This window comes from Macaca mulatta, chromosome 6 (genome assembly GCF_049350105.2).
Source record: "Macaca mulatta isolate MMU2019108-1 chromosome 6, T2T-MMU8v2.0, whole genome shotgun sequence".
Taxonomy (NCBI): Eukaryota; Metazoa; Chordata; class Mammalia; order Primates; family Cercopithecidae; genus Macaca; species Macaca mulatta.
Genome location: NC_133411.1, coordinates 100,962,797 through 100,982,313, shown reverse-complemented (window position 1 = coordinate 100,982,313; position 19,517 = coordinate 100,962,797). Strand labels below are relative to the sequence as shown.

Sequence of the window (19,517 nt, the reverse complement as noted above, 5' to 3'; positions counted from 1 at the left end):
GTCATTGATACTAACATTTGAGTCATATGTGCTTACATTATCTTCTTATATTTTAGAATACAGTTTTGTTAGCCAGAACAGTTAGGAATCAAAACATCTGTTCCCAATAACAGTTTAGAAATGCAAACATTAGCTAAGCAACTGATTTTTGGCATCACGTGGTTAAACACACACTGTTGTCTAAATTTCTAAATTCAGGTAGCCAATTAAATATAATGTAAATTTTTTTTTTTTTTTTTCTGAGACAGGGTCTCACTCTGTCACCCAGCCTGGAATACAGTGGTACATCACAGCTCACTGCAACCTTGAATTCCTGGGCCCAAGGGATCCTCCCACCTTGGCCTCCCAAGTAGCTGGGGCTACAGGTGTGCGCTACTATGTAAAAAAAATTTTTTTTTTTTTGTGGAGACAGGTTCTCGCTGTGTTGCCCAACCAGGTCTCGAACTCTTGTACTGAAGCAGTCCCCCTGCCTTGGCCTCCCAAAGTGCTGCGATTATAGGCATGAGGCACCATGCCCGGCCTCATGCCTGTAATCCCCGTATTTTGGGATCCATGGTTAGAATATTAGCCTAACACTTCAATGTCTATTTGCCTCTTTACCAAAGATACCTCTGTAGCCACAAAGGTAAAAATATAGTTTCATAGGATCCTTCCCCCCAACCCCCACCACCTTTTTGTTGTTTTTAATAAGTAAACGTAGAGATCCATAATTTCAGTGCTTTTCAAATGGCAGGTTATAAGCCATCAATTTGGTGAGTCATAGCCTGTATTTTTGTTTCAGATACATGTGGTTTCAGGATTGGGGATATAAAATGTATTTGTTACTGGGAAACACAGCTGAATTAGAAAACAACTAATTTAGATTAACTATTATACACGAGGAAATGAAGATTAAAGAGGCGATTTAACATAATGGATAACTCAGGAAACATGTGACTTGAACCAGAGGCTAGGTCTTAAGAATCTAAATTTAGGGCTTTTTCTTTTTATCATGCTTCCTGGAAAAGGTCTTGTTTGCTCTACTTAGTAGGGCATACAGTTATTCCAGTTGAGTAATATGGTAGTGCTTTGCTGTCACTTTTGTTATGTGTTTGCTAAGATTTACCCAAAAGATCACTTCCCTGACCCTAGCCATGGGGTATCAGGGAGGTTGTACAGCTGCAGTTGTTTCTAGCAGCCAGCAGTTATGCCACACTACCAGTTTACTGTCCATTTTCCTTCCAGGGAGCACAGCTAATTCAACACTTTAGAGTTTAAACTGAGCAGTGATAGGAACTCATTTTGAAGAGCATTATACTGAGGAGGTCTGAATTTTTGTAATACAGACGAATATTTTGTGCTTCATTGTGTCATAACTTTTTTTTTAATCTTTTTTATTTTTTATTTTTTTGGAGATGGAGTCTCACTCTGTCACCCAGACTGTAGTGCAGTGGAACTATCTCGGCTCACTGCAACCTCCTCCTCCCAGGTTCAAGCAATTCTTCTGTCTCAGCCTCCCGAGTAGCTGGGACTACAGGCACACGCCGCCACGCCCAGCTACTTTTTTTTGTATTTTAGTAGAGATGGGATTTCACCATGTTGCCCAGGCTGGTCTTGAACACTGAGCTCAGGCAATCCACCTTCCTCAACCTCCCAAAGTGCTAGGATTACAGGTGTGAGCCCCTGCACCTAGCCCTATGTCATGACTTTTTTTTGTGTGTGTGTGTGTGTGAGACAGTCTTGCTCTGTCACCCAGGCTAGAAGGTTGGAGTGCAATGGCACAATCTCGGCTCACTGCAACCTTCGCCTCCCAGGTTCAAGCAATTCTCGTGTCTCAGCCTCCCAAGTAGCTGGGATTACAGGCATGCGCCACCATGCCCAGCTAATTTTTGTATTTTTAGTAGAGACGGGGTTTCACCATGTTGGCCAGGCTGGTCTCGAACTCCTGACCTTAAGTGATCCACTTGCCTTGGCCTCCCAAAGTGCTGAGATTGCAAGTGTGAGGCACCACGCCCAGCCATTGTGACATTTCTTTACCCATCTTCCTTGACTTTTCAAACTTCAGCTCATGAAATATTTTTCATTTAAAAAATGCAAGTTTTGTGTATAATCACGTAACAATGTATTCCTTTAAATTTTTTCAGATATATCATTCTTTCCTTCTCTAGCATATATTCATGCTAGCCATCAGAAATGCTCATGGCAGTTCAGTTCTTCCAAGGTGATCCAGTCTGTCCTCTGCTGTTAAGAGCTTTCACTGGGAAGGAATTTAGGAGTGGAGCTGGTTGTAAATGGGGACCGTCTAGGCTCTGTTTCTGTGTTGCTTTCTTTTTTTTACTTTTTTTTTTCGTTTTTGAGATGGAGTCTGGCTCTGTTGCCCAGGCTGGAGTGCAGTGATGCAATCTTGGCTGACTGCAATCTCCTCCTCCCAGGTTCAAGCGATTGTCCTGCCTCAGCCTCCCACTTCTGCCTCGGCCTCCCACTCCTGCCTCAGCCTCCCGTAGGCTCTGTTTCTATGTTGCTTTCTGTACTCTGGTATCCTTTAGTGCTGCCAGTGCTTATTCTTTTGATTAACTTTACTTGGTAATTACCTTTCTAAGGCTTTCTCATTTGTCTAACTCAGCAGTTCTCAAACTTTTGGTCTCAGTAGTCTTTTGTACTCTTAAAAATTACTGAAGACCTCAGCGAGTTTTTATTTATGTAATTATATTTACTTATATTTTTTATATTATAAATTAAAATGAAATATTTTTGAAAATACTTATTTCAACAAACCACTACATATTAACATAAACAGCTTTAAAGAAAGCTATATTTTTCAAAACAAATTTTAGTGGAAGAGTGGTATTGTTTTATATTTTGCAATGTCTCTTCAATGTCTGGCTTAATAAAAGAGAGCTGAATTTCAGATCTGCTTCTGCATTCAGTCTTTGGTGAAATATTGTTTTGGGTGAAGAATAAGCAAAATCTAACCTTACCCATGTATGTAGTTGGAAAAGAAGGGAGTTATTTAAATGGCCTTTTCAGATAATTGTGAATATACTTCTTTGATCACCAAAATTTAACGAGTGGAATTTTATTAAAATTTACTTGCAATATAGAATCTGAAATCATATCAGTTTATTTTGGGCACACTATTACATTAAAATCCCTTGGTCTATTTTGTACTTTGAATAAATCCTTTACAAATAGATGATTCTGTTACATAATGTACCAGCCTTTTGGAAAATATTGATTCATTGAGGTATGCTGATTTTTTAAATCTTAGTAAATTTCATTATACAATGTTAAAAATTCCCATTAGTTAATATCACCAGTAGTCTCATCAGAAGAATCTTGTAGTATTGGAAAACTGTCCATCTGACAGTATACAAATTTTCCAAAATTTCTAATTTTTGCTTGGAAAGCTCAAATTTTATCATTGACAACAAATATGGTCTGATGTTTTCATTGAAGTTCCACCCAATTTGATTAATTTTGAGAAAATATATAGTGTATACAAAGGTTAATAAAAGTATTAATAGTAATTTTTGGCCTGGTACAGTGGCTCAGGCCTGTAATCTCAGCACTTTGGGAGGCAGAGGTGGGTAGATCACTTGAGGTCAAGAATTCAAGACCAGCCTAGCCAACATGGCGAAGCCCCATCTCTACAAAAAAAATTTATATATATATATATACACACACACACACACACACACACACACAAATTAGCCAGGTGTGGTGGCATGCACCTGTAATCCCAGTTACTTGGGAGGCTGAGGCATGAGAATTACTTGAACTTGGGAGGTAGAGGTTGCCGTGAGCAGAGATTGCAACACTGCACTCCCTCCTGGGCAACAGAGTGAGACTCTGTCTCAATAAATAAATAAATAAATAAATAAGTAGTAATTTTTACTTCCTATCAAAGACATAAGCAAACCTGGCACTATTCTGAGTGTGTAACGGTGAAAAAAATATAATGAGTACTGTGGTAGGCAGGATAATGGCCTCCATGAGATACCACATCCTAATCTATAGAACCTGTGACTATGTTATGTTACATGGCCAAGGGGAATTAAGGTTACAAATGGAATTAAGGTTGCTAATCAGTTTACCTTAATATAGTGAGATTATCATGGATTATCCAAGTGGTCTCAATGTAATTACAAGGGTTCTCAAAAGTGGAAGAGGGAGGTGAAAAAGAATTCTGAATAATGCAATGGGAAAAAGACAACCCACTTAGCTAGCTAGAAAATGGAGGAAGTGGGCCACAAGTCAAGGAATGAGGGCAGCCTCTAAAGCTGGAACATGCAAAAGAAACAATGATTTATCCCCAGAATCTCCAAAAAGGAATGAAGCTCCGCTTACCACTTGATCTTAGCTTTGTGAGACCTGTTTCAGATTTCTGACCTAGAAAACTGTAAGATAACAATTTTGTGTTTTTATGCCAATAAATTTGTGGTGATTTATTATAGCAGCAATGGAAAACTAATATAACTTTTTGTTTTTTGTTTTGGAGGCAGACGCTCGCTCTGTCGCCCAGGGTAGAAGGCAGTGGCATGATCTTGGCTCACTACAACCTCTCTCTCCTGGGTTCAAGCTATTCTCCTGCCTCCGCCTCCTGAGTTACTGGGATTATAGGCGCCTGCCACCATGCCCAGCTAATTTTTGTATTTTTAGTACAGGTGAGGTTTCACCATGTTGGCCAGGCTGGTCTCGAACTCCTGACCTCAGTGATCCACCCGCCTCAGCCTCCCAAAGTGCTGGGATTACAGGCATGAGCCACCGCACCCAGCCTGATTTCCTAAAGTGTCAAAGATTTTGCACTTTTAGTACAAATGTCAATATAGCAAAAATGACATATAATATTTTATCGTTATGAAAATAGTTTTGACGTTGCACACCACCTGAAAGAATATCAGGACTCCCTCAGAAGTTTGTAGATTATACTTTGGGATCTCGTAAATAACTTCATAATTTCTCCGTGCCAGCCACTAGCCTGGGAAATGGGATACAAAAGTTAAGAAGATACAGTCTTGTTTTAAGAAGATTATGTAGTCTGGTGGTTGAGAAAGTGATATGGTTTGGACATTTGTCCCCTCCCTCCAAATCTCATGTTGAAATGTTATCCCCAGTGTTGGAGGTGGGGAATGTTGGGAGGTGTTTGGATCATGGTGGTGGATCCCTCATTAATGGCTTGGTGCCCTCCATGTGGTAATGAATTCACTTAAAGAGTTGGTTGTTTAAAAGAACCTGGTACCTCCTCCCCCTCTCTTGCATGTGATACACAGGCTCCTGCTTTGCCCTCTGCCATGACTAAGCCTCCTGAGGCCTCACCAGAAGCTGAACAGATGCTGGCACTGTGCTTGTACAGCCTGCAGGACCATGAGCCCCCATTTTAATGGGGTTGTTTGTTTTTCTCTGGTAAATTTCTTTGAGCTCCTTTAGATGCTGAATATTAGATCTTTGTCAGATGCATGGTTTCCAAATATTTTCTCCCATTCTGTAGGTTGTCTATTTACTCTATTGATAGTTTCCTTGTCAAAAACTCACATGCTTGTAGATACACGACCTTATTTCTGATATGGGGCTCCCTATTCTGTTCCATTGCTCTATGTGCCTGTTTTTGTACCAATACCAAGCTGTTTTGGTCACTGTTGCCTGTAGTGTAGTTTGAAGTTAGGTAACACAATTCCTCCAGCTTTGTTCTTTTTGTTTAGGATTACCTTGGTCATTTAGGCTCTTTTTTAGTTCCACATATGTTTTAAAATAATTTGTTCTAGTTCTGTGAAGAATGTCATTGGTGGTTTGATAGGAATAGCATTAAATCTATAAATTACTTTGTGCAGTGTAGCCATTTTAATGATATAGATAGACTCTATCCATGAGCATGGGATGTTTTTCCATTTGTTTGTGTTTTCTCTGATTTCTTTGAGGACTGTTTTGTAATTCTCATTGTAGAGATCTTTCACCTCCTTGGTTAGCTGTATTTTTAGGTATTTTATTTTTGTGGCACTTGTGAATGGGATGGCCTTTCTGATTTGGCTCTCAGTTTGGTTGTTGTTGGTATACAGGAATGCTGATGATTTTTGTACTTTAATTTTGTATCCTGAAACTTTGCTGAAGTTGTTTATCAGCTGAAGGAGCCTTTGGGCTAAGACTATGGGGTTTTCTAGATATAAAATCATGTCATCTGCAAACAGATAGTTTGACTTCCTCTCTTCCTATTTGGATGCCCTTTGTTTATTTCTCTTCTCTGATTGCTCTGGCTAGGACTTTCAATACTATGTTGAATGGAAGTGGCAAGAGAGGGCATCCTGGTGCTAGTTTGCAAGGGGAAACTGCTTCCAGCTTTTGCCTATTCAGTATAATGTAGGCTATGGGTTTGTCATAGATGGCTCTTATTATTTTGAGGTGTGTTCCTTCAATACCTTGTTTATTGAGAGTTTTTAACATGAAGAGATGGTACATATTATCAAAAGCCTTTTCTGCATCTATTGAGATAATTATGTGGCTTTTGTCTTTAGATCTGTTTATTTGATGAGTCACATTTATTGATTTGAGTATGTTGAATCAACCTTGCATCCTGGGAATGAAGCCTACTTTATCATGTTTCATAAGCTTTTTGATGTGCTGCTAGATTCAGTTTGCAAGTATTTTTTTGAGGATTTTTGCACTGATGTTCATCTAGAATATTGGCCTGAAGGTTTTTTTTTTTTTTTTTTTTTTTCTGTGTTTCTGTCAGGTTTTGGTGTCAGGATGATGCTGGCCTCATAGAATGAGTTAGGAAGCAGTACCTCCTTTTCAATTTTTTGAAATAGTTTTAGTAGAAATGGTACCAGCTCCTGTTTGTACATCTGGTAGAATACAGCTGTGAATCCATCATCTGCTTCTGGGCTTTTTTTGGTTGGTCAGCTATGTATTGCTGGTTCAGTTTCAGAGCTCCTTCATATTCTGTTCAGGGATTTAATTTTTTTTGGTTCAGTCATGAGAGGATGTATGTGTCCAGGAATGTATCCATTTCTTCTAGATTTTCTAGTTCATGTACATAGAGGTGTTTATAATATTCCCTGATAGTTGTTTTTATTTCTGTGTAGTCACTGGTAATATCCCCCTTATTATTCTGATTGTGTTTATTATTTCTGATTGTGTTTATAATCTTCCCTCTTTTCTTCTTCATTAATCTGGCTAGCCATCTATCTATTTTTTCAAATTTTTTTGAAATCCAGCTCCTGGATTTGTTGATCTTTTAAATGGCTTTTCTTGTCTCTGTCTCCTTCAGTTCAGCCCTTATTTTGGTTATTTCTTGTCTTCTACTAGCTTTGGATTTGTTTGCTTTTGGTTCTCTAGTTCTTTAATTGTAATGTTAGCTTGTTAACTTGAGATCTTTCTAACTTTTTGATGTAGGCATTTAGTGCTATAAATTTCCCTCTTAACACTGTCTTAGCTGTGTTCCAGAGATTCTAGTACATTGTATCTTTGTTCTTAGTTTCAAAAAACATTTTGATCTCTGCCTTTATTTCATTATTTACCCAAAAGTCATTCAGGAGCATGTTATTCAATTTCCATGTAATTGTATCATTTTGAGTGTTTTTTGTTTGTTTGTTTTTGACATGGAGCCTCATTCTGTCTCCCAGACTGGAGTGCAATGGTACAATCTCAGCTCACTGTAACCTCCACTTCCTGGGTTCAAGTGATTCTACTGCCTTAGCTTCCCAAGTTGCTGGAATTACAGGTACCCATCACCATGCCTGGCTAATTTTCATATTTTTAGTAGAGACAGGGTTTCACCATGTTGGCCAGGCTGGTCTCAAACTCTCAATTCCTGACCTCAGGTGATCCACCCACCTCAGCCTCCCAAAGTGCTGGGATTACAGGCATGAACCACCATGAGTGAATTTTTTAGTCTTGACTTCTAATTTGATTGTGCTGTGGTTTGAGAGACTGTTATGATTTCATTTTTTTTTTTTTTTTGCATTTGCTAAGGAGTATTTTACTTCTGATTATGTGATCAATTTTAGAGTAAGTGCCATGTGGCAATGAGAAGAATTTATGATTCTGTTGTGTTTGAATAGAGAGTTCTGTAGATATCTATCAGGTTTATTTGATCCAGAGCTGAGTTCAGGTCCTGAATATCTTTGTTAATTTTCTGTCTTGATCATCTATCTAACATTGTCAGTGGGGATATTAAAGTCTCCTGCTATTATTGTGTAAGAGTCTAAGTCTCTTTGAAGGTCTCAAATAACTTGCTTTATGAATCTGGGTGCTCCTTTATTGGGTGCATATATATTTAGGGTAGTTAGCTCTTCTTATTGAATTGAGCCCTTTACCATTATGTAATGTCCTTCTTTGTCTTTTTTTAATCTTTGTTGGTTTGAAGTCTCTTTTGTCAGAAACTAGGATTGTAACACCTGCTTTTTTCTGTTTTCCATTTACTTGGCAAATTTCTCTCCATCCCTTTATTTTGACCCTATGTGTGTCATCGCATGTGAGATGGGTCTCTTGCAGACAGCATACAATTGGGTCTTGGTTCCTTATTCAGCTTGCCACTCTGTGTCTTTTAATTGTGGCATTTATCCCATTTACATTTAAGGTTGATATTGTTATGTGTGAATTTGATCCTGTCATCTTGATGCTAGCTGGTTATTTTGCACACTTCTTATGTGGTTGTTTCGTAGTGTCATTGGTCTGTGTATGTTAGTGTGTTTTTGTAATGTTTGGTAGTGTTTTTTCCTTTTTATATTTAGTGCTTACTTCAGGAGCTCTTGTAAGGCAGATATGGTGATAACAAATTTCCTCAGCATTTGCTTGTTTGAAAATGATCTTTTTTCTCCTTCACTTAGGAAACTTAGTTTGGCTGGATATAAAATTCTGGGTTGGAATTGCTTTTCTTTAAGAATGCTAAATATTGGCCCCCAATATCTTCTGGCTTGCAGGGTTTCTTCTAAGAGGTTCACTATTAGTTTCATGGGCTTCCCTTTGTAAGTGACTTTTCTCTCCTGCTGCCTATATTAGTCAGTTCTCACGCTGCTATAAGGACATACCTGAGGCCGGACGCAGTGGCTCACACCTGTAATCCCAGCACTTTGGGAAGCCAAGGCAGGTAGATCACGAGGTCAGGAGTTCAAGACCAGCCTGGCCAAGATGATGAAACCCCATCTCTACTAAAAATACAAAAGTTAGCCTGATGCAATGGCAGGCGCCTGTAATCCCAGCTACTTGGGAGGCTGAGGCAGGAGAATCACTTGAACCCGGGTGGCAGAGGTTGCAGCAAGCCGAGATCACGCCACTGCACTATAGCCTAGGTAACAGAGTGAGACTCTGTCTCAAAAAAAAAAAAGGCATACCTGAGACTGGGCAATTTATAAAGGCAAGGGGTTTAATTGACTCACAGTTCCTCGGGAAACTTGCACTCATGGCAGAAGGCAAAGCAAACACTTCCATCTTCACAGGGCAGCAGGAGAGAGAAGAATGAGAGCCAAGCGAAGAGGGAAGCCCCTTATAAAACCATCAGATCTCATGAGAACTCACTCACTATCATGAGAACAGCATGAGGGTAAGCACTCCCTTGATTCAATTACTTCCCAGAGGGTTCCTCTCACAACACATTGAGATTATGAGAACTACAATTCAAGATGAGATTTGGATGGGGAAACTACCAAACTATATCACTGCCCTTAACAATTTTTCTTCTATTTCCACCTTGAAGAACCTGATGATTATGTGTCTTGCAGATGATCTTCTCATGGAATATCTTTTTTTTTTTTTTTTTTTTTTTGAGACGTAGTCTCACTCTGTTGCCCAGGCTGGAGTGCAGTGGCGCAATCTCAGCTCACTGCAAGCTCTGCCTCCCAGGTTCATGCCATTCTCCTGCCTCAGCCTCCCGAGTACCTGGGACTACAGGTGCCTGCTACCACACCCAGCTAATGTTTTTTATATTTTTAGTAGAGATGGGGTTTCACCATGTTAGCCAGGATAGTCTCAATCTCCTGACCTCGTGATCCACCTGCCTCGGCCTCCCAAGTGCTGGGATTATAGGCCTGAGCCACCGTGCCTGGCCTTCTCATGGAATATCTTACTGGAGTTCTCTGCATTTCCTGAATTTGAATATCGGCCTATCTAGCAAGGTTATAGAAGTTCTCGTGGATGATATCCTGAAATATGTTTTCCAAATTGGTTCCATTCTCCTCAGTTCTTTCAGGTACACCAATCAGTCATAGATTTGTTCTTTTTACATAACCCCGTATTTCTCAGAGATTTTGTTCATTCTTTTTTTTATTCTTTTTCCTCTATTCTTGTCTACCTGTCCTTTTTCAGAAAGACAGTTTACAAGATCTGAGATTCTTTCCTCCTCTTGGAGTATTCTGCTATTAATACTTGTGATTGCATTATGAAATTCTTGTATTTTGTTTTTCAGCTCTCTCCAGTCAGTTATATTCTCTATCCTGGATGTTTTGTCAGCTCCTGCAATGTTTTATTGTGATTTTTAGCTTTCTTACATTGATTTAGGATGCGCTCCTTTAGCTCAATGGTTTGTTTTAATCCACATTCTGATGTCTACTTCTGTTATTCAGCTGTATCAGTCTCAGCCCCTTTCCAAAACCTTGCTGGAAAGGTGAGGTGGTCATTTGAAGGAGAGAATGCACTCTGGCTTTTTCGAGTTTTCGGCATTCTTGCACTGATTCTCATCTTTGTGGGCTTTATCTACCTTTAATCTTTAAGGTTGCTGACCTTTGGATGGGGTTTGGGGTTTTTTTTGTGGTTGTTTTCTTTTTTAACAGTCTGGCCACTTTTCCACAGGGCTGCTGCAGTTTGTTGGGCATCTGCTCCAGTCCCTAGTTGCCTCAGATTTTTCCAGTATCTGGAGGTATCACCAGTGAAGGCTGTAAAACAGTAAAGATGGCAACCTGCCCCTACCTCTGGGAGCTTTGTCCCAAGGGGTACAGACCTGTTACCGGCCCAAATGCACATGTAAGAGGTAATTGGAGACCCCAGTTGGGAGATGTCATCCAGCCAGGAGGAACAGGATCATGGGGATCTGCTTGAAGAAGCAGCCTAGCTCCACTTTAGTAGAGCAGCCATGCTGTGCTCGGGTACTCTTTCTGCCCCCGCATCAGGTTGGGCTTTCCAAAGCCTAGAGGCTGGAATAGCTAAGTTGCTGGAACACCTAAGTTGCTGAAACAGCAAAGATGGTGGCCCACCCCTCCTTCTGGGAACTCTTTCCCAGGAAGTTTTCAAACCTCTGTGGGCTAGAGAATGTCAGTGGGAGTGATTGGAGGCCCCCAGTTGGGAAGTCCCACCCAGTGAGGAGGAACAGGTTGGGGACCCACTTAAGGAAGCAATCTGGTCACGCTTTTGTAGAGTAGCTATGCTGTGCTGTGGTACTACTTCCACTCCCAGGTGGTTTGGACTCTCCTAAGCCCACAGACTGGAATGGCTGAGTTGTCCAAATAACCTCAAGTATTGCTTTATAGAAATGTAAGCAGACAGGCCAGGCATGGTGGCTCACGCCTGTAATCCCAGCACTTTGGGAGACTGAGGCGGGTGGATCACGAGGTCAGGAGTTCGAGACCAGCCTGGTCAACATGGTGAAACCCTGTCTCTACTAAAAATACAAAAAGTTAGCCAGGCATGGTGGTGTGTGCCTGTAGTCCCAGCCACTTGGGAGGCTGAGGCAGAAGAATCGCTTGAACCCAGGAGGCGGAGGTTGCAGTGAGCCAAGATCGAGCCATTGCACTCCAGCCTGGGCAACAGAGCTAGACTTCGTCTCAAAAAAAAAAAAAAAAAGAAAAGAAATGTAAGCAGACTAACACAGAGAGGTAAGCGAATCAGTGATAGCAGACAGCACAGAGTGACCAGTGCTGTAACAGAGGCATAATCAAGTTATAGTGGTAATACTAAATATATATTGGAAAGAGAAAGAGACATAATCCTTCTCTTTATGTGTTTTCAGTTTAGTGAAAGAGAGGACAAAAATGATTATAAAATACATTAAGGTATTAAGGAAATATAAGAAATATATATATAGGAAATGTATAAGGAAATATAAAGAATATAATATATAAGGAAATATAAATATAATAAGGAAATACAAGGAATATATATAAAGAACTATATAAGGAAATATAAGGAATATAATATGCTATTAAGGAAATATCCCCACTGATGGGGTAGGGAGGAAACATTTATAATTCCATCAGCTGTGTATGAGAGTTTCAATTTCTCCACATTCTCCCATCACTTGTTATTTTTGTCTTTTGATTATAGACATTCCAGTGAGCTGTGAAGTGGCAATACTTCCCCACATTAATATACAGATTTAATGCAATTCCTATTAAAAAAACCCAGCTGATATCTCATGTGGTCTCAATTTGCATTTCTCTAATGATGTTAAACATTATTTCATGTACTTATTGGCCATTTGTATGTCTTCTTTGGAGAAACATGTATTCAATTCTTGGCCGTTTTAAAATTGAGTTATTTATCTTTGTATTGTTGAGTTGTACTAGTTCCCCCCTTTTTTGGTGGCGGGGGGAGACAATACATGACAGTATTGATCTTAATTTAGAGTTTCATGGTAAACTTGCTAAAACCTAAATCGGATTACATTCCTCTGAGCTCCAAAACCTCTGTGGCATTCCATTGCCTCCTGCAGTCTTACTGGAGTGGAGAATGCTGTGAAGATTTTGTACTAGTTCTTTATGTATTCTGGTATACATGATTTGCATATATTTTCTCCCATTCCATAGGTTGTCTTTTCACTTTATGGATAATCTTTGAAAAACAGCAGTTTTGAATTTTAATGCAGTCCAATTTTTGTTGATTCTGCTTTTGGTATTACATTAAGAAACCATTGCCTACTCCAGTGTCAAGATTTCCACCTATGATTTGTTCTAAGAATTTTTTTATTTTAGTTGTTACAGTTAAGTTTTCAATCAATTTTGAGTTAACTTTTTTTTATATCTTGTGAGGAAAGAGTCCAAGTATAATTCTTGTATGTTGATGTTTAGTGTCTCGGCAACGTTTTTTAGAAGACTAATATTTTCCCTGTTAACTTTTCATGGAACCCTCATCAAAAATCAGTTGAAATACAAGAAACTCCACAGCAAAAAAAGAAAAAAAAATCAGATTTTAAAATAGGCACAGGATCTGAATAGGCATTTCTCAAAAGAAGTCATACAAATGCCCAATAAATATATGAAAACATGCTCAACACCACTAGTCATCAGGGAAATGCAAATCAAAATCACAATGAGGTATCCTCTAATTCCAGTTAGAATGGCTATTACTAAAAAGACAAAAAATACCAAATGCTATCAAGGATGCACAGAAAAGGGAACTCTTACATACTGTTGGTGGGAATATAAATTAGTATAATCATGATATAAAACAGTATTCAGCTTTCTAAAAAGTAAAACTGAAAATAGAACTACCATATGATCCAGCTGTCCCACTACTGAGTATTCATCTAAAGGAAAGGAAATCAGTATATTGATGAAATATCTTTACCCCCATGTTTATTGCAGCACTATTCACAATAGCCAAGATATAATATAAACCTAAACGTCTGTCAGCAAATAAAGAAATGGTATACATGGTATACAGTCATGTACTGCATAACGACATTTTGGTCAACTAAAGACAACAAATATGATAGTGGTCCCATATGATTATAATGGATCTGAAAAATTCCTTTTGCCCAGTAATGCTATAGCTGTCATATGTAGTGTAATTCATTACTCATGTTTGTGATGATGCTAGTATACACAAACCTACCAGTTTTATAAAAATATAACATAATTATGTACAATGCATACAATGCCTAATAGTTGATAATGGTAATAAATGACCGTGTTACTGGTTTATGTATTTACATATATTTCATTATTATTTTAGCATATTCTTCTACTTTTTAAAAAAGCTGTTAACTATAAAACAGTTAACAGCTTCACTGTAAAACAGCTTCAAGCAAGTCCTTCAGGTAATATTCCAGAAAAAAGCATTGTTATAGGATATTCCAGAGAAAAGCATCGTTATACTGCTCTATGCTTGTAGTTGCCCATGAAAACCTTCCAGGGAGACAAAATATGGAGGTGGAAGTCCGTGATATTGATCATCCTGACCCTGTGTGGGCCTAGGCTAATGTGTGTGTTTGTTTCTTATTTTTAAACTAAAATAGTTTAAAACATTAAAAAAAAGTCTTAAAATATTTTTAAAAACTTATAGAATAAGGATATAAAGGTAAATATTGTATACAATGTGTTTTATTCTAAGTGTTATTACACAAAAGTAAAACAATAAGTTTATAGAGTAAAAAAGTTATAGTAAGCTAAGATTAATTTATTATTGACAAAAGAAAAATACTTTTTACAAATATAGTGTAGCCTAAGTGTACGGTGCTTAATAAAGTCTACAGTAGTGTTCAGTAATGTCCTAGGTCTTCACATTCACTCAGCATTCACTGACTCACCCAAAGCAGCTTCCAGTCCTGTAAGCTCCGTGAATGATAAGTGCCATATACTGGTGTACCGTATTTTTCTGTTTTTTATACTATATTTTTACCATACCTTTTCTGTGTTTAGATACACAGATATTTACCATGTGTTACAATTGCCTGCAATATTTAGTACAGTCACATGCTGTACCAGTTTGTAGCCCAGGAGCTATAAGCAATAGCATATAGCCTAGGTATATAGTAAGCTCTACCATCAAGGTTTGTGTAAGTACACTGTAATGTTCACGCAATGAAAAAATTGCCTAATGATGCACTTCTCAGAATGTATCACCATCTTTAAGTGACACATGACTGTATACAGAATGGGATGGGTTTGTCTTGGATATCGGGGTAATACTGTCATTGTAGAATGTGTTGGAAAGGTTTCTTTCCTTTGTTTCCTGAAAGAGCTATTAATTACTTTCAAACACTTTTATGCATCATATGAAATGTGTAATATTCTGTTTTTTCTTTCGTTCAGTAAAATATATTTTCTAATATTGCTGTCACTTTTTTTGGTGCATTGGTTATTTAGGAGTATGTTCTTTAACTTCCAAATATTGAGGGTATTCCCAGATTTCTTTCTGCTATTGATTTCTAATTTAATTCAGTTGTGCTCATAAAACATATGTCTTATTATTTTATTCCTTTAAAATTTATTGAGATTTGTTTATGACCTAGGTCCGTGGTCTATTTTGGATAATGTTCTTGATGTTTGCCAAAAAATGTGTATTCTCAGCCTACATCATACTGAATGGCCAAGAGCTGGGAGCATTCCCCTTAAAAACTGGCACAAGAAAAGAATGCCCTCTCTCACCACTCCTGTTCAACATAGTATTGGAAGTCCTGGTCAGAGCAATAAGGCAAGTGAAAGAAAGAAACAGCATCCAAATAGGAAGAGAGGAAGTCTTACTATCCCTGTTTGCAGATGACATGATTTTATATGTAGAAAACCACATAGTCTCAGCCTAAATGCTCCTTTGGATGACAAAAAAAATTTCAGCAAAGTTTCAGGATACAAAATCAACATATAAAAATTACTAGCATTCCTATACACCAACAACAACCAAGCATGGTGCCAAATCAGGAACAAAATCCCGTTCACAATTGCCACAAAAAGAATAAAATACCTAGGAATACAACTAACCGGGAAGGTGAAAGATCTCTACAATGACAATTACAAAACACTGATGAAAGAAATCAGAGATAACACAAACAAATGGAAAAACATTCCATGCTCATGGATTGATCAATATCATTAAAATGGCCATACTGCCCAAAACAATTTACAGATTTAATGCTGTTCCTATCAAACTACCAATGACATTCTTCAGAGACTAGAGAAAAACTATTTTAAAATTCCTATGGAACAAAAGAAGCCCAAATAGCCAAGGCAATCCTTAGCAGAAATAACAAAGCCAGAGGCATCAAGTTAGTTCATTTTAAACAACTACGGGGCTACAGTAACCAAAACATCATGTTACAGTATAAAAACAGACACATAGACCAATGGGAAAGGATAGAGAGCCCAGAAATAAGGTCACACACCTACAACCATCTGATCTTTGTCAAAGTTGACAAAAATAAGCAATGGGGAAATGACCCCTATTCAATAAATGGTGCTGCGATAACTGGCTAGCCACATGCAGAAGTTTGAAGATGGACCCCTTACTTAGATGATGTACAAAAATCGACTAAAATGGATTAAAGACTTAAATGTAAAACCCAAAACTATAAAATCCCTGGGAGACAACCTAGAAAATACAGTTCTGGTCATAGGAACTGGCAAAGATTTTGTGACAACCAAAAGCAATTGCAAAAGAAAAGCAAAAATTGACAAATAGTACCTAATTAAACTTAAGAGCTTCTGCACAGCAAAAGAAACCATCAACAGAGTAAAAAGACAATCTACAGAGTGGGAAAAAATATTTGCAAACTATACATCTGACAATAAAGTCCAGGCTGAGGTGGGCTCAGATGGAGATGAGGAACTTGTTGGGAACTAGAGCAAAGATAACTCTTGTTAAACTTTAGCAAAGAGATTGGTGGCATTTTGCCCCTACCCTGGAGATTTGTTGAACTTTGAACTTGAGAGAGATGATTTAGAGCATCTAGTAGAAGAAATTTCTAGGCAGCAAAGCATTCAGGATGTGACCTGGATGCCCTTAAAAGCATTCAGTTTTATATAGTCACAAAAAGATGGTTTGGAATTGGAGCTTATTTTTTAAAAGGGAAGCAGAGTATGACAGTTTGTAGCCTGATGATGCGATAGAAAAAAAAAACCATTTTCTAAGGAGAAATTCAAGCAGCTGCAGAAATTTGCATAAGTAACAAGGAGCTAAATGTTAATCAACAAGATAATGGGGAAAATGTCTCCAGGGCATGTGAAAGGTCTTCACAGCAGCCCCTCCCATCACAATCAGGGAAGCCTAGGAGAAAAAAATGGTTTCGTGTGCTTGGCCCAGGGCTTTGCTGCTGTGTGCAGTCTAGGGACTTGGTGCCCTGTGTGCTTGCTGTGGCTAAAAGGGGGCAACATACAGCTCAGGCCATTGCTTCAGAGGGTGCAAGCCCCAAGCCTTGACAGCTGACACATGGTTTTGGGCCTGTGGGTGCACAAAAGTAAAGAACTGAGCTTTGAGAACCTCTGCCTAGAATTCAGAGGATATATGGAAATGCATGGATGTCCAAGCAGAAGTGTGCTGCAGGGGCGGAACCCTCATGGAAAACCTCTGCCGAGGCAGTGCAGAAGGGAAATGTGGAGTGGGAGCCCCCACACAGAGTCCCCACTAGGGGACTCCCTAGTGGAACTGTGAGAAGACAGCCACCATTCTCCAGACCCCAGAATGGTAGATCCACCAACAGCTTGCACCTTGCATCTGAAAAAGCCACAGACACTCAATGCCAGCCTCTGAAAGCAGCCAGGAGGGGGACTATACCCTGAAAAGCCACAGAGATGGAGCTACCCAAGGTTGTGGGAGCCCACCTCTTACATCAGCATGCCCTGAATGTGAGATATGGAGCCAAAGAAGATTATTTTGGAGCTTTTTTTTGGTACCTATTATTTTTTATTTGAGTCAGGCCACTTAATTAAAATAAGTCCAAATGTGACACATGATAACACTCATTTTAAATAAAAACTACAATCATGATTTGACTTCTCCAAATGCATGTTCTCTCAGGTAGTCCCTCCAAGCATCCTTTGTTGACAGTGCCATAGAGTTCCATTCAAACTGAGAAATCTGAATCACATGATAGCCCAAAATTTCCAAATGTTGTCTTTTCATAGCAGATTTTCCTTTTATGTGAGGGATGTTTCTACAAAATGCTTTTGAATCCAAAAATTCCAAAGCAATCCTTTCAGCTCCTGGTGGCAGCCTTGATTCAACTATTTCAGTATTTGATTCCCAAGCCATTTCTGGTATTGTCCCAATGTTATATTATGGCTTCCATAAGGAAGAGATTTTTTTCTTTTATCCAAGATACACTCAAAATCTACTGTGTGGTAATAAGGCATAAGAACCGAGACTTCTCCACAATTGATTCCTCCTAGTACCTCTGCTAACATTTTATAAATCTGCTGTTATGCTACATTCATGCCACCAATACCTTTATTATGTTGCTGACAGAAGCAGTCATGAGACCATGGAATCTAAAACTCAGGGCATTCCAAGCAGACTGATCTATTTAACTCCATAAGACGAAACTGGACTCTTGCATTTATAGATGAAGATAAAATTTCAAGTTGAGAATCCAGTCTAGCTAAGAATCTGATGTTAAAATTACCTTTATCAGATCTTCAGGAAAATATTCAAGTGTGGCCAAAGAGAAACCAAGAAACACTAACATAAGAGGATTCAATATACCTAAGTAAGAATTAAGATGTTGCATGCAAGTTCCAAAAAATTCATCCCTTTAAGATGGATCATAGTTAAAAATGCTGAATGGAAGAGTAATATTAAGGATTCTAAAAGGATGGATTTATTTAGGTCACACTGTGGTAAAACTGCTTCAATTTGGGATATTTCCACTTTGTCCCAGTGAGAAAAAGGGAGCAGGGAAATAGCAGAGACCAGAATGGACATCTCAGTTGGTATGAAACTAATTTTCAAATAATTAAGCAGTAATTCTCCAAGTTTCACAAAAAAACTCCTTACTTTGGAAATGCAGAAAAGTCAATGCTTGAGTTATCTTCAACAACTCTAGTGGTTTATAGTTATCCAAATGTTTGTGCTGAACTGAAGCAACTCTTTTAATCAGACATGAATTTCTGCTTTCCATATCTTCCATTGCTCCCAACACTACCAGGGCTTGCTCGCTGGTTGGCTCCTCTGATATCAATAACATAGTTGATTTAAGTTGTTTCTTTTCTTCAGAAGTTCCTGCAATGGGTCCCGATGCTACAAACAATTTTACAAAGCTTTCTAATAGTGGTTGATAATGGTATCTAACGTTTTGAAGAAACTGTGCCATTCTTTTTGCAACGTTGACCTCAGAAGAATCTGTGGTGTTAAAAACAAGTTCTGTTTTGTTCACCAATTGTTCTTGAAAATGTTGTGATATGAAAGAAGACATGTTGACCATCAAGACAGACAAGGAACTTAAGTCCTGTGTGGTTTCCAAGTTCCTATGAACAATATCAGTTATTTTTCCTATTAATGGACTAAAATACAAACACCGATCTGCTAAGCAAGAGGAAAATTCTGACAGCAGTTTAATATCAAACCATTCTAGCCTTCTCCATGATTCTGTAACTAGTGCTTCAATTAGCGGATCATGGGCTTCACCAGCAAATTGTTGTGTGATGTATAACACATTCACCAGTGTATTGTCATTCATTAATTTGAATTTATTTGTAGCTAAATTATGAAGAGTAAGAAATTGAGGACATAACATTTTTTAATGGCTGATATTCTGCTTTTGAAGCTTCCAAAGTATATTAAATGCACATCCCGCTTGTTTTTCTGAAAGTATGACTTTTCTGAAAGTATTATTTGATTCAATAAAATCAAATATTTGCTTCTCATCTATACACTTATTCAGCTGAATCATGAGTGGTTCACAACTG

At 38.4% G+C, this 19,517-nt stretch overlaps 1 protein-coding gene and 2 pseudogenes across 6 annotated transcripts in view; 1 reads left to right on the top strand and 2 right to left on the bottom strand.

The window, feature by feature from the left end:
- KIAA0825 overlaps positions 1–19,517 on the top strand; it is a 473,908-nt gene that overhangs the window by 6,813 nt on the left and 447,578 nt on the right. The gene's annotated exons all lie outside the window — the stretch shown is intronic.
- LOC144341280 (FAST kinase domain-containing protein 1, mitochondrial pseudogene) lies at positions 17,596–18,427 on the bottom strand (annotated as a pseudogene).
- Positions 18,439–19,393, bottom strand: LOC106998847 (FAST kinase domain-containing protein 1, mitochondrial pseudogene; annotated as a pseudogene).